Source organism: Lynx rufus, unplaced genomic scaffold (genome assembly GCF_022079265.1).
Source record: "Lynx rufus isolate CCGP_SWC_20201006 ecotype Redwood Valley unplaced genomic scaffold, mLynRuf1.p SCAF_20, whole genome shotgun sequence".
In the NCBI taxonomy this organism is placed as follows: domain Eukaryota; kingdom Metazoa; phylum Chordata; class Mammalia; order Carnivora; family Felidae; genus Lynx; species Lynx rufus.
The window spans coordinates 486,421-495,617 of record NW_025814835.1 but is presented as its reverse complement, the minus strand read 5'-3'; the positions used below and the strand labels follow the sequence as shown (position 1 = coordinate 495,617).

At 61.7% G+C, this 9,197-nt stretch overlaps 1 protein-coding gene across 1 annotated transcript in view; it reads left to right on the top strand.

The window, feature by feature from the left end:
* Window positions 1–6,757: 6,757 nt before the first annotated feature.
* Window positions 6,758–9,197, top strand: part of KCNG2 (potassium voltage-gated channel modifier subfamily G member 2) — a 71,524-nt gene continuing 69,084 nt past the window's right edge. The window contains exon 1 of the mRNA XM_047086358.1: window positions 6,758–6,833. The gene's annotated coding sequence lies outside the window, so the exon portion shown is untranslated. The remainder of the gene's footprint in view (window positions 6,834–9,197) is intronic.

Sequence of the window (9,197 nt, the reverse complement as noted above, 5' to 3'; positions counted from 1 at the left end):
GTCCCCCTCCACCCCACACCTCCACCCCACCCCACAGGGGCCCCAGGCCCCCCTAACCCCCCACACACCTCCCACCCCACAGGAGTCCTACGTCCCCCAACCCCCAACACATCCCACCCCACAGGGCCCAGGCCCCCCTAACCCCACACACACCCCACCCCACAGGGCCCCGGGCCCCCCTAACCCCCCACCCCCACCCCACAGGGCCCAGGCCCCCCTAACCCCCCACCCCCACCCCCACCCCCATCCCACAGGGCCCAGGCCCCCCTAACCCCACACACACCCCACCCCACAGGGCCCCGGGCCCCCCTAACCCCCCACCCCCACCCCCACCCCACAGGGCCCAGGCCCCCCTAACCCCCCACCCCCCACCCCCACCCCACAGAGCCCAGGCCCCCCTAACCCCACACACACCCCACCCCACAGGGCCCCGGGCCCCCCTAACCCCCCACCCCCACCCCCACCCCACAGGGCCCAGGCCCCCCTAACCCCACACACACCCCACCCCACAGGGCCCCGGGCCCCCCTAACCCCCCACCCCCCACCCCCACCCCCACCCCACAGGGCCCAGGCCCCCAGGCTCCAGTCTGGGTCTGGCAGACAGCTTTCGTCTCACTTGTGGTGTTTCTGCCGAAGCCTTTTTTTCTGGGAGAGGAGAGCCCTCCCGGGCCCATGAGGACACCTGTTGTCCCTCCCTGGGCATCGAAGCCGACCCATCACATCTATCAGCCTCCACCAGCCCTGTCGCCGCCACAGAGACCCCGCTACGACAAAGGGCCTCCAGCCAAGACCTCGGAGACTCTTCGAGTGCCGTTGGGGGAAGAGAGGAGTTCCTCATTTTCCACCTACCAGACTCTCCAGTGGATACATAGCGACCTCCAACGGGGCAGTTCCTAAACGGAAGAGAATGTTTTAGCTGACCACCTCTAGCCGGCTGGGATCTCCTCCCCTGCACTGAGTTCGAACGTCTCCCAATGAGTTGTTTCAAATGCAAGAAATATGACTGATCTGCTACCAAAATGTAAGAAGTTACTTCTCCTTCAGGAAGCTTGTATGAGCGTGGCAACGGACGGTGGCCCACAACACACAGCAGAGTCCCGGTTCCTGCCTGAGAGACAGGCCAACAGGATCGTTCCCTCCTGTTCAGTATGGTCCACGTGCCACGGCAGTGGGGCCACGCCATCCGTCTCCGGCGGCCCCAGAAATAGGAGACTCCAGCATCGATCCTCTGGTCCTTCGCTCCCTCCCAGCTTCACCTGGGGCCACCCTTCTGGACGGTTCCTCACCTCTTTGAATGGGGGAGACCCTCACCCACCCCCGGGCGTGGCCGCCCTGAATTCCCGGCTTCTTGTTGCCGGAGGCTCCGGGCCGGAAGCCAGGAATGGGGAGCAGGGGAAGCAGCCTGACAGCCACCGGACCCCAGGCTTTGCTGCCGGAACTAATGCCGCAAGTATAACCCGGCACCCGCCACACGCAGGACTCCCTCCCAGCCTCTGTGAGGACACCTGGCGTCTCCCCTCCAACGCGGGGGCGGGCTGGGGGGCCAGGCACACACGTGCACACACGTGCACTCTACACACACGTCACACTCACGTGTGCACACACGCTTCACACGTGCACGTCCGTGCGTGCTCACACATGCATGCACATACACGCACCTCACGTGCACACACACCTCGGGCACGTGCACGCACATCGCTCAAACACGCATGAACAACACAAGGTTAAAACCCATCAGGTGGCGCGTGTGAAGGGACCAGGAAGTCCCAGCGAGCGTAGCAGGGAAGGCTGTGCCTTGGGAACGAGACGTGGGCACACGCCTGCTCCGTGGTTGTCTGCCAGCCTCCAGGGACAGATGGCTCCCGTCCGGGCACCTATTTCCTCCCTGGACCCAGGTCAGACTGATGTCACTGTTCCAACTGCAGAAGCAAACACAAGTGTCTCATGGGAAAATGCCCTCGGAATTTCCAAAACCCACCACCAAGAAAGTGATGCTTCACCTGATAAATGCCACGGATCGTGTGCACGCACACGCGTAGGCACGAGGGCGAGAGCAACCCCTCACGGATTGCTCCTGTCAGAGCTCCTGGGACCGGCCCCCAGAAGGGGTGTCCGTGGGGCCCGGGACAGGCTCTTGCCACGCGGCATCGCTTTGCTCAGGACAGGTAGCACGCAGCCCCGGCCTGACCCACACGGCGCGACCACCACAGAGGCCCCGGGAACAGAGTTCCCAGCGTCTCCGAGGTCACCACCCTGTCTGCAGGGGTGCAGGGCGCTTCGGATGCTGTTGTGCCCGGGGCCTCGTCTCGTCCTGGATATCCTTCTGGTCCCACGGGACGTGTGGAAAACCCCAAGCTACCTGCGTGTGGTGTGTCCTTTATACCCCAGGAAGGACTGCACTTGCTCTGGCCACGTTTAGCCTGACCTGCGGGGACGCCACTGGGAGCGGCTACACTCGCTTCCCGGCAGGTGTCAGCAGGCCGGCCAGAGACTGAAGACCGGTCAGAACTGGGGGGCGCCTCAGGCCTCAGGGGTTGTTCATGTCGTTCGTCAGCAAAGCCCAGAAGCCAGAAGCGTGTAGAGCACGAAGCTCACACCCACTCAGGTCCCCCGCGGGAGCCCTGGAGCCACGTCGCTGGTGTGGTAAGGGACAGACCTCAGGCACTCCGCCCCCAGACGCGGCGGGGAGGAGTTTGTGCAAGGGAAGCCTTAGCAAGGGTGTGAGGCTGACAATGAATCCCGGGAAAAATTCTAACAAAAGGCCGATCGTACCTGAAATACTACACGTTCTTAGAAACCGCGGTCTTGCTGTTTATTCGGAGGAGACGGACCACGTGCTTAAAAAGACAACTAGGGGAAGGACAGCACAGCCGGACAACAGGGGGCCGTCTGCAGGGGGCCGGGCGTGCGACTTCTGACGTGAGCCGACAAGGGTCTGGGCGTCTGGGCCCGCCCCCAGGACACCAGCTCAGGCAGATGGTGACTACCAGCATTTAGACACAGGCAAGGGTCCAGACACCGAAGAAGTCGGCTAAAAACGAGTGGATGATGGGGGGTGGGGGATGGGCACTGAGGAGGGCACCTGTTGGGAGGGGCGCTGGGTGTTGTACGGAAACCAAGTTGACAGGACATCTCATATAAAAAAAACCCCAAGTGGACGCATGCAGCCCCTCCGTCGCCCAACAGCTGAGAAAGAACTCGCTCTCACGGGGCACCGAGTGCCTCTGATCCGAGCTCACCCTGACGGATCCCGTGTGGACCGAGTAACAAAATGGAAGCCTGCGCACGCCTTCCGCCTGGAGCAGCGCTCTATTCCCGGGGCGCCTCTGCTGCGTCGGGAACCTCGCATCTCAGTAGACGGCTTCCCGGTTGGAGCTCGAGTTAAGGTGCGGGAACAGAGCTAGGGGATTGGGATCAAAAGTAGCGGACAAAGGAGGAAAGCCGAGCGAGCTCAAAGGGAGGGGGCGCTCCCGGTGACTGACGGGACTGCTTGATCCATCAAAAGCGGGATGACAAAGCCGTGCGAGCTAAGAGAGGCCCGAGGGAGGGACGCGGGTCTCCAGGCATTTGGGGCAACGGCAACGCGACCAGGAGAATAAGTGCTGCGAACACTCGAGAGAAAGACAGATCCGAGAGCAGAGATGCGGAAAGAGAAGGGTTGGCAGTGGCAGCTGAGCGAAGCCGGGAGAGGCGCCGTGGAGGAGGTGGGGGCTCGAGGAAGAGCCCATGGCCGCAGAGACGGCTGCGGAGAGGGAGGGCGGCAGAGACGGTCCCCTCTGTCGTGACGGCACAAAACAAGAACCGAGAGCCAACGGATCAGCAGAACACACGCGCGTCTGCCGGCGAGGGGTGCCGGGGTGCACCGGACGTCGCGGGAACCCAGCCCAGCTCCAGCCCCCGCTGCCCGCGCCCCAAGGGCCACCGGGCCGGGGAGGCAAGGCAGTAAAATGTCCTGAACCGAACGTGCCAGGGGCCGCACGCCTCTGTGAACATCCTAAAAACCACTGATTGGCACACTTTAAATGGGCGAATTGTCAGGGGTCTGAATTCTATCGCAAGGAAGCTGTGACCAAAAAAAAAAAAAAAAAAAAAAAGAAGGAATGTATCATCTCTTGGTTTGAAAAGCAGCCAAGAAGTGAAAAGTCATGAAACTTAGAAATATCTAGAAAAACCGACTACTTTGGAAAATATTAGTGAAGCGAGGGATTAGACGTGTCACTCGCCTCCTCAGCCGCACACTCGGGAGACGTCCACTGAGCTCACACTCGGGCTTCCGGGCTTCACAGAGGTAAGTGAAGGCACACACAAACTCTGTTCGTTCAGAGAAATGAATTTTCAGCTACACTCACACAAGGACCTAAGAGCACGGCGGCCAGTGTCACTCACCACAGTATTTTATAACAGGGAAAAATCCAAGGCAATATAATAGCCAAATAATGGAGTGTCACTTACAGCATGGTGCCAGCCACAGGACGGAGTTCTACGCCATCATTTAGAATGACGCTGGAGCCTGGAAAACATCAAAGATGTTCATTTCTCGTTAAGCGGTGAAAATGTGACATACATTATGGTGCTATTTTTGTATATAAACAACCAAAAATATATTGTTACTTTAAAAAAGGGCAGAGTGTTTTGGTACAAAAATTAGGGACCAAAAGAGGGGCAGTAATGATTTCTGAGCGATGGGGATGGGAAAGCAGGGGGGGTTCTTCTTTTCTCCTTTGGATTTTTCACAGAAAGTTTACTGATGTTCTACAACGAGCACGTTATTTACCTATTGCAAATGTTTGCTCCTTCCAGAAAACCGAAGCTATACAAAAGTGCAAATGCGTAAACCGGGACAGGAGTGTAATGTTACCTAGCAAAAGCAACAGGGAGCCTACTGGGGGGGTGCACACCATCTCCGGCAGCCCCGCCCCGGGCTTCTGTCCTCGTGAACCAGCCACACAGCACCCCCCCCCCCGGACGTGGGTCTGTGCCACAGGGTCTGTGCCTCTGTGCAAGAGGGTCCAGTGCCCCCAGCGTCAGCCCTTTACTGACGCTGCCCAGCTGTGACTTCGACAACAATCGAAACACAGACGAAACACTGGGGGGTTGGGAAACAAGGCAATACAAATAATAGGAGAGAAGGAGACACATAGGAGGGAAATTACAGACCAGCCTGGCATGAAAAAGACACACAACAAAGGGAATGTGGAGTAAGAAGTGAACGGAAGTACACGCACAGCGGCCCTGAGCCCACTGGATGCCTGGTTAGTTACATCGCGTTCCTGAAAGGCTTTCCGGAATGTCTCCGCTGATGCACGCCGAACAAAATGGGAGATGTGAGTTGCTGGAACAGTCCAGACGGGAGAGAGATTGCAGCCGGCCCAGCGGTCAGGCCCGGTGAGTTGATCGCCGGTCAGCACCGGTTCCCAGGCGGAGCTCCGTGAGCCCTCCAGGACCTCCGGCACGGCCTGCCTTCGACAGCAGTGACTGTATCCGTGCCCTGGACTTGTGGATTTGCCTACGGCTCAAGGTGAGGAAGGAGCAAGACGTTACACGACAGGATTAGGTCTTCTGAGACTCTTCATTGCAAAGAACCAGATGACTGCAAATTATGGATCAGGACAAATAAAAAAACAACTAGATGTAGAGATTTCTGTTGACTAAAAAGCCAAGGTTGACCGAAACTGTGATGCAGTGTCAGAAAAGCCCAGATGAACAGGGGTCTAGCGTCTGGAAAAGGGAGGTGACGGGCCAGTCCCACTCTGCACAGTCACGGAAACCCAGACACTTGCTAAAAGGTGCAGGGTCTGCAAGAGGCAGCCAGGGTGCAGCTGGGTCTGGAAAATTCCTCCAGGAGGAACTGCAAGGGACTGAGTAACGTTCAGCCTGAGAAGTCATACAAACCCACCCACATCCTTACCTGTGTAAATAAAACTACCAGCTGTGTGCCAGGCGCACGAGAACTTGCCATGAGTTATCCGTTTGCCTACTGGCCCTTCAGTGCGTGTTCTCGGGTGGAGGCTTATGTGCTATGGTTCCCGGAGGCCTCTGCAGGGCAGCTGGGTACCTGCTCCGGAGAGGCAGAGTTCTGCTGGCTCTGGGGAAGACTGCTAGGAGAGGCGACGAGGACAAGCCATGGCAAGTGACAAGTCATGGCGTCCCGAGGGAAGGGTGGCCTTCCAGGGCCGCTGGCCAGGCCTCTCCTGCTCTGAGAGTCAACCAGGGTTTCTACGGAGAAGAACCCTCTTTCCAAGGTCTCCGTGTTCAGGCTCAGGCTGGGGGGAGCGCCTCCTCCCCGGCAATGGAAACCAGGAAACGAGTCCTCACCCGAGGCTGCGCGGGTCACCCAAGTTCATGACAGGGACGCATCTGGGATGCTGGCCCAGACGGCAGGCCCTCTTGGCGCGGGACCCGCCGTCTCCAGACCCGAGCGGCCTTCCCGAGGGTTCCCGGGGCCGCGCCCACGAGGACGGCCCGGGGTCTCCCCTCTACCACAGGGTTGCTGCGGGTGTGGTTTGGAGGGGCGCCACGTTGTGTGCGTGTGTGTGAGCGCGAGTGTGTGCGAGCGAGTGTGAGCGCGTGGGGCGCGCGCGGCGCGGGGTCGGGCCTCGCGTGTCCCCGAGCGCCCGCTGAGAGCGGACCCGGCCCTGGGGACCTGCGGCCGGGCGCGAGGGGGCGCCGCGCCACCGCCGCGGGGCGGATCGCCGGGGCCGAGCCGGGCCGGGGGCGGCGCGCGGGGCGGTGCCGGACTCCGCGGGCTGCGGGCTCCGGAGACGCCGCGCTCCGCCCCGAGGAGGCCACGGCCGGACGAGCGGAGCGGCGGCCCGCGGGGTCCCGGCCCCGAGGTAAAGTTGCGCGCGCGGCGGGGCCGGGAACATGCAGGGGACCTACAGCCGGGGGGGTCGTGGGGACGCGGAGGGTCTACGCGGGAGTGTTCTGGGCGGGGGCGCGGCGCGGAGAAGAGGTCCACACGGGAGCCTCTCGGGGCGGAGTGGGGACGGGGGTGGTGTCCACACGGAGGGTCCGCGGCCAGAGGGGACGCGGGGGGGGGGGCGCAGGCGCTGGTCCCGCGCGCGCAGTTGCTACTGGGTTGCGCCGCGTGGTCGGGGGCGACGGAGATCCGGGGGGGGGGAGGCGTCTGGAGAGCCCTCCCCGCGCCCAGGGACCCCCGAAGCCGGGGAGGGGCTGTGCCGGGCGCCGCCCCCAGCCCCCGGCCGCGACCCGAGTCCTCCCTCCCCCCCGCCGGCCGGCGGGCCGACTCCGGGCGCCCTGGGCACTTCCGCGGGGGTCTGGGCGGCCGCGGCCGGAGCCCCTTCCGTCCGCGTCGGGTCCGCGGGAGCCCGGGGCGGGGAGGGCGGGCAGGCGGCGCCCGGAGGGGTGGTGGCCGGGGCTCCCCCTGCGCCCGCCCCCGCCTGCTGGGTGGGCGCCCCCGGCTCCCGCTGCCCGAGTCGGGACGCGGGCGAGCGCGGGGCTCGTGGGGGCCCTTCCTCGCCCCTTCCTGCTGCCCCTCGTACCCACCCCTGCGCGCCTCACACGCGCGCCTCACACTCACACACCTTCCACGCGCGCACGCACGGCCCTGCCTTCTCCAGCCGCAGCCCCGGCGCGGATCCGAACGGGGGTCCCCAGGGGGCCCCGGCTCGGGCAGCCGAAAATTCTGCAAACTCTGTTGCCCGAGCCGGGCCGAGGGGGCGCCCGCACTCGCCCGCGGAGCCCGGATCAGCGGCTGGGGCGCGGGGTCCGTGGGGGCGCGCCGGGAGCGGCCCTGGGTCAGTCGGCGGGGGTGGGGGGGGGGGCGAGGGGCGCGATGCTGAGGGCGTTGCATGCGCCTGCGTGTGCTTGTGTCCCGGCGGTTTGGGGGTCACGGTGGAGTTCTTCCAGCCTGCCCTGTTCCAGAGGTTTCCGGCCCCTGAACAGGGCCACGGTCCCGGACGGTTACTCCCTTTGTCACCCGGACTGAAACCCCAGCCCAGGCGCGTGGTGGACTCCAGTGAATTCTACGTGGTCTTTAGAATCCCTTGGAAGTCCTTTCCCCGGTCCCAGGCCTCCCTTTCTCCTCCCTCTTCCCTGGGCTGCAAAGACCCATGGTTTCCTCAAGTGTGTGCTCAAGGTCGGTGTTTGGGCCAAGTAGTGGCTGTAAAATGGACTTGACTCTGTTGAAGCGTCGCAGAACGACCGACCTCCGTGGTTCAGCATTGGTTCACTTCCCAGCCCTGTCCGGGGAGGGGACGGGGCTGCTGCTGAGGTCAGTTAGGGGAGCGCTCCCAGGTCATCCTGTCTACCCGGAAGGAAAACCCAGTGGAGGGAGTCACGAGATGGTTCTGTTTCTGCCGAGATGCCAGGATGGAGCCCGCAAAGCCCAGACGCGCTTCAGCCGCAGAGTGGCCCGTCAGCCGGCACCGTCTCTGGGGTTGTGCAGTGGGTGCTGCTGTCCTCCCGGGGCTCCCTGTCCCTGACAGTCCCAGTTAGTGAAGCGGATGGGACTGCTCTGGGTTCTCTCTTTTTTTTTTCTCTTTTTTTATTTAAGTTTGTTTATTTATTTTGGGAGAGCACGTGCACTAGCAGGGGAGGGGCAGGCTAGGCAGAGAGGGAACCCAAGCAGGCTCTGTGCCATCGGCGCAGAGCCCAACACGGGGTTCGAACTCACAAACCGGGAGATCGTGACCTGAGCCGAAGCCAAGAGTCAGGCGCGTGACCGATTGGGCCAGCCAGGTGCCCTGCTCTGGGTTGTCTTAAACTGTGAATTGTGGGGAGGGCGCGTTGCGGCTGGGGGGTGACATCCACTTAGCTGTGGCTCCCTGGCGTGCACCGGCCACACACACGCTAAGAATCACACGCTGTGGCTAAGAAAAGACATATTTGTATCTTAACTGGAGACAGGTTAAGAAATCAACTTCGAGATTCTTTCCAAGGCCGGTGCCAAATAGCGTTCTGATCTCTTTCCTCTTACAATTTATAGATTCCACTTTGCAAAAGTTTTTTTTATACCTTGAGATTTCCATAATTCGAGAAAAAATGGGTGTTTCTGTAGGCATGGGGAGAAAAGGAGGGAAGTGTGTTCTTAGCTGGCTCAGAAGCGGGGAGGCTGTGAGGCGTTCCTTTTCTATGCCTGGCACCGAGTCCTGCGCATGCCAGATGCTCAGAAAATATGTGCTGCTTGATTAATTGTTGGAGTTGCAATTAAGAGTTGCTACCCCGTGTGTGGCTGG